The sequence below is a fragment of the Candoia aspera genome, chromosome 13 (genome assembly GCF_035149785.1).
Source record: "Candoia aspera isolate rCanAsp1 chromosome 13, rCanAsp1.hap2, whole genome shotgun sequence".
NCBI lineage: Eukaryota > Metazoa > Chordata > Lepidosauria > Squamata > Boidae > Candoia > Candoia aspera.
Window position 1 is genome coordinate 13,971,507 of NC_086165.1, and position 6,522 is coordinate 13,978,028.

Here is a 6,522-nt window from a genome sequence, read left to right on the forward strand (position 1 = left end):
ACTTTTAGAAGTACAGGCATGTTAGTTTGCAAACCAGCTTTGAAGAGATGCTTTAAATAAAGCCTCAAAGTGCAGCACCCCTTTGAAAGCTATGCACAGCCCTCATCTGGTTCTCCCCTGGTTCTTTCTCATTCTTGGATTGAACTGTATGTGAATCCTCTGCTTACTTTTAGAAAAGAAGGATAACTTTGGTCTATTTTTGGGGGGGGGGGAGGAAGCCCACATCTGTAAATTAACCAATTTAACTCACATTTCCTGGACTTACTGTATTTGTGGATCAGAACACAATTATGCTTTGGACTACACACTTCTAAGACTGTTGGGTTGAAATCCTTACCTAAAGAAACAAATCCTATAAAAAAAATCCCCAAGTGTTTTAAAAACTTGCATTAAAAAAAGTGTAAATTAAGAAAAGTAACATATTGAACAATGTTTATTACTGACAGTCTTGGGGGGAAAGTGTATATATTGTGGGGAATAAATATCAAATATGCATGTTTAGAAAAGGATGTTCAAAGATAAGTGAGGATTTCTATTGTTTTCATCCATGATTGTAGAAGCTGAACAATAGGCATGATTGAATAGATTCAAAACTTATACACCCCAAAAATACTTTGATGAATCTCCTCAATTCTTACATGAAGGCAAATGAATGAAATTTAACTCTATAAATAAGCACTGTCTCTTCTCTTGTGTTGTCAAATGAACATGTGATAGAAAGCTTAAAGGCATTTTGTGCACTTTATTGTCTCTGCAGACCAGCATTTGTCTAAGTCCCTTAGGGCAAAATTTCTTCTGAAGATATCAGATTGACTACAGCATCATCTTCCATGGACTAGAAATTAAGTAAAACATGACATTGTAAACAATCATTTCCATCCTGGCCCTCTCCAGATATTTTGGATTGCAGCTCAGATCAGCCCCAACATGGCTGATGATGAAGGACTGTGGAAGATGCAGTCCAAAATATCTAGAGGGAAAGAGGCTGCAGAAGGCCAAGCAGATCTGCTGTAAGAACATGGTATTATACAAATGCAGGCAAAATCAACTGAAAGTGAGCATACTTGATCTAAATACATAGGAATTTTTAATCCAAGGACAACAGTATAAAGAGAGCAATTATTAACCCTGGCAAAAGTCTTTGTAGTCTTTTCACTGAGACTGATAAAAGATCCAGCCTGTTACCTCTTTGAGGCTGAATTCTTATGTTTAACTTTTGAATGAATATGTAAGGTTGCCCATTTAGATTCTGTTTTGTTAATGAGAGGATTATTTTACTTCGTTCTTTCTCGCTCTGCTAAACAGGTTATTTTTATGCTGCATTTCTTAAAATAATTCCTGTTTGGATCTTATGACCATGTTTTAAACCTGGGAGCCTTGTTTCAAGAAAAGATAAACAAAGCTCTTTGGATGTGCAACACAGAAAGCACAGCTCTGTTGGATGACTTTGTCATCTGCCTTCAGGCTGGCTTTACATCTCCTTGATATTTAACTCTGCTGGTAACAGCTGAGTCAGCAGCTGCAGAAGCATCTAATGAGGCTGGTTCTGAAAGTGCTAAGAAATAAGCCACAGCCAGGAAATTCAGGGGAACAAAAGTGGGACCATTGAGCCTAGATGATCCAACCATAGCCAGTTACCTTCTGATTGATCCTTTCACATTTGGGTGAACGCACATATATAATCTGCTCTGGATTATGGCTTGAAAAATGACTGATATCAAATTCATTTGTTCTTTTTTTTGGTAGTCTAGGCAAAAATAAGAGACACACTGAATTTATCAAATTGTGGATGAGGTAAGCTTTATTGCAGGTCAACCTGGCATTAAGCAGCAGCAGTCAGAATCCAGAGCCACCGAAACTTCACAAACCAGGTCCTGGGGCTGAGCACAGGTGGCCAGAATGGGATACTGGCATTAAACACCAGGGCCGTCTTCCCAGAGAGCAGCCCGCCACCTGTTTCCCACCGTACCTACCCATACGCACCATCACTGCAATGCTCTCCCCTACCATCTCCCCCCTCTCCCTATCTGGCTCTCCTTCCCACTCCCAGCCTTCAATCCCCAAGGCACTGGGAGACATCCAGTCCTATACAGCCAACCTAAACTGACCTAGACAAACAGGCTCTCATCAGGTTCTGGCACTTCTATTGCACACTCAGCACCTCCACCTGAGCAGGCCCTTCATCAAAATATGCCAAATTATTCCTCCAATCTTTGCCAGGAGTGAATAACATTTCCACATCCCTATTTTCCATCTTAAGGTTACAAAGGTTACAAAGTGGTGGGAAATTTTCAAGACTGGGGAGCAAGATGAATGTAAATATGTGTGTACAGTAAGCATACCCATAGCTACCATCCAGGCACAACCCATTTCTGTTTTTATCTGCCCTGTGCTTTCCTCTCACCCTTCTTCTGCCTAAATTTCCACTCCAAATGTTCTTTTAATTCACTGCTTTTTTTCTCCCAAAATATTTCATCTTCTGACTTTTACATCATCATAGCACAGTGGCTGTATGGATATACAAGCAAGACATGAGAGTAACACGTTTTTGTTTTTGTTTTTAAAGGCAAGGCCTTGCTTGTAGGATAGTGATGCAGGAGAGAAGAGGGGGAGGTAAGCAAGGGAAAAATAGAAGCCAAAGTCAGAAAAGCACATTCCCAATAAATATTGAAGGAAGAAAACTGAAAAACCCAACTAGTGGTTAAAAGCTAAAATTTCCAAGTTTAAGAGACATCAGGTACTGGGCAGAAAAAAAGATGCCAAGAATGCAAAGCAAGAAGGGGCCAGCAAAAGAGGAGAAGGTGGTATCAATAAAGATTTCTGGAAGGCCCCAAGAGGGTGCAAAAAATGACAGGGTTCTTTTCAAGAGATCCCAGGAGAGTGAAGTCATTCCTCTTAGACATTCCCCCCAAATGCACTGCACAAACTGTTTCAGTCATGCTTCTTGCCACGGTAGCATGGATCTGCCCTTTATCATTGCTCCAAAATCAAGGAAGATACTTTAGAATTCAATTAGCCAAACAGTTGCCACAGCAACGGGTGCAGCAAACATGCCAACTTAAATGATTTATACTGGCAGAAACTACTTCAGATAGGAATAAATTTAATACAGCGCCTGGGAATGAAATGCTTTGTGCCATACAAAAATTGTATTTCTACTCCCTCCCTCTCTCCCCAGTGGTAGACTTCAAGGCTGTAATGCAATATAAATGGAGAACAAAACATAGATATTGAGTAGAAAGAGAATACAATGTAGGTGTAACGCCAGTTCAGATGTGGCAAGATCTAATGAACGTGTACCTCAGAAAGGGTTCTTAGTTGTGGCCCAAACATAGCTGAAAGTCAGAGCTGACTGTAGGTGTCAGACAAGTCCTTGCTTTAGTTAAAATAACGTTATTAGGGATGTGGGAAAAGAAAAAAAATCAAGGAGGCTGGGGTGGAATGAGATATTCTGGATGAGGCATGACTTCCTGATGGGAACAATCAACAGTGGAAAGACACTCCACTTGAGGTGGAATTAGGCTTGACCTAACTCATATCCCATAAGAAGAGAACATCTGTAGCACAAAGTTGAATTCTGGAGTTCCTGGTGCTGAGTAACCCTTTGGATGTAATTATCATGGTGCGTGTGTGTGTATATACACACATACACATACATACATACACACACACACAGTATATCATTGATTTAGTCTTTTGACCATATCAAGTATGAAAGAAAATATAATAAAAAACCATTATAAACATACATGTAAAAACAAGTAGATACAAGTAAAACTGTAATACAAATTCATATCAAATGTAGTAATTCAGTTGTGGATTCCTCCACTGGTTGAGAGATTGAACTAGATGATCTTTCAGATCCTTCCAAAGCTGTCCATTCTTTGATTCCATGTTGCCCTCCCTTGAATTTTGCTTTCTAGTTCTTGGCTCAGCCATTTCATTCAGGAATGCATGCAACAGTTGCAACTTTTTTTTTAAAGAAAGATAGGGATCTTTATTTAACATTTTCCTAACAGACAGGAAACAGATAAAGCCTTTGAGATGCTCTAATGGGAAGGAAAATAAGCTTTTAAAGATTTCCAGCCATTAGGATCGCCAGATTTTTGCAAATGATTGACAGTGGTATTTTTTCTGCTATACGTAACTGGGAAATGTCCTGCCCAACTTGTATTTGTAAAGCTCCTAGTATTGAGCATGCACTGGAGTGGGGATCTAGAGGACTACTGCATTTTTTCTTCAAGCACACATATATGTTATGCATACATACCCATCAGATGATTCCATTTTGAGATGAGCAATGTATTCAGAATGCAAAAAAGGGGTAAGAACGAGTAAGCCAAAGAAATTAAAGGGAGGAGATAAAAAAGGGAAGGCAGCAATTACATCTATTATAAACAATAACATTCACTATACCTTTCTGCTCTTTGTTATTCCTGCAAACCTTCCTTGCTTCCATGATATCCATACACTGCACTATGCATTGCCTTTTGTGTCAACCCTTCAAGGTTGTCCAGACAAGAAGCATAAATCATGAGTACTAACATTACTTTTATTGTAAGGTTACAGTAACAGAATCTTGCAAGTCTGAAAGCCCCCCTCCCCTCCTTTACTTTACTTTCCAGAAGACTAGGGAGAGTCCTTTCTGAGATGCTTCCCATGTCCCTTTTCCGTCTGTGGGCTGAGATACCTTTTCATGATGGTTGTCTAGTCTGTGGCTGTTTCTCCTGTTTCCCAAGGTCATTCCCACATACCATTATATCTTGTTCTTCTCTGATCTTTCTCTTTCTCAGGACCTTATCAACTCCATCCAGTCATGACATTCTTGTTCTCCCCCTTCCTCTGCACCCATTCATTCTTCTTTCATATACTTGTTTTGCAATTTGATTCTCACTCATTTTTTCTATTTGACCAAGCCACTTCAATGTCCTTCTCTTGTACAAGTCACTCATTTTTGTATTCAGTTTCATTCATTCAGCACCCATTAGTCCATGATCTTATACCTTCTTATTTTACCATACTTACTTCTGAAGTATCCCATTCCCATTGCCTTCAGTTAACTTTGCTGTTTCTCCTGCTATACCGAACTGCCATTTCCATATGAAAAAGTTATGGAAGCATGCTCCTTTACAAAGCTATTTTTGTGTCTTTCAACAACTATCCATTCACAACAGACCACAGACCACGCAGTACCTTTATACCACCATTCACACACCTTAACATTTGTTTCCCATTTTCAGTAAACATTCTATCAAGGAGCATACATTCACTAGTTTTTCATGTTTTTCTTTTCTTGGAGATTGCCTGGACAAATCCCTGTGGTTTTATTGGCAAGGTTTTTCAGAAGTGGTTTACCATTGCCTCCTTCCTTGGGCTGAAAGTGACTGGCCCAAGATCACCCAGATGGCTTCATGCCTGAGGTGGGACTAGAACTTACAGACTCCCAGTTTCCAGCCTAATGCCTTAACCACTACACCAAACTGGGTCTCAGTTTTTCACTATTGATATATAAAGTACAGTTGTTCACTCCATTTTGCACATCAAACGCAGGACACTGTTTTGACATTTTGAGTCATAACTCTGTTTCAGATTAAACCAAAACAACAGTTTGAATCAAAATGGTAATTTGAATCAATCCAGAGGTGATTTGTACAGTATTAGGAAATAGTTTTTGAGTAGGGTTGCGCATGCTTTGAAAATGGTTTGCAAGAAGCATTTCAGATCTCATGGGAGCACAGAACCTCCCTGTTATTGATTAAAACACATTGACTTTTGGAGGGTTCCTCACAAGCCTGAAAAAAAAAGATACTTTAAGAAACTGATTTATTAAAAGAGGAACAATTCAACAAGGACATTTAAGAAACTCATCATTTATCAATTTTATCTATTTATTTGTTCAATGTATATAGTCAGCCATCTCACATAAACTCTGGGCAGTTCACAAAGTTAGGAACACAAAAACAATTTTAAAAAATCAAAATCATAACCAAAAAAAAAAAACATTTTGAAAACCCATTGAAACAATAAAAAATGATAAAAAACATAAAAAAATAATCTGCAATAGGGCAATACAACAAGCTAACAATATACCCCCATCTAGCAGACTTCAAGCCACCACAAATCAACCAAAGTCCCTTCTAGCTAAGCACAAATTATCAGTGGAAATAGAAATGCAATGCTTTTGTGCAATCTTGGTGTCATAATTAAAGTTTTCTCAATGACATCAATAATCATTGTCTATTACATTGTCTATACTCAAAGGCATCATATATACATCAATGGCTTCTAAAATTCTCCAATAAATGCATGGGCAGAAAAACTGGGTGGACAACTGTTCCAGAAGAAGGCAGAACCTTCAATCATTTCTCAATGGTACCATTTTGCTAATGGTGACAAGAGCCACCACTTCTGAAAAAGCTACATCAGAGAAGGCTTTTTTGAAGGCCTTCCCTTGGGATTGGATAGAAGGGTGAGGAGCCAGGGAGGCTACAGACTCATCAGGGAACACTAAAAACACAGACA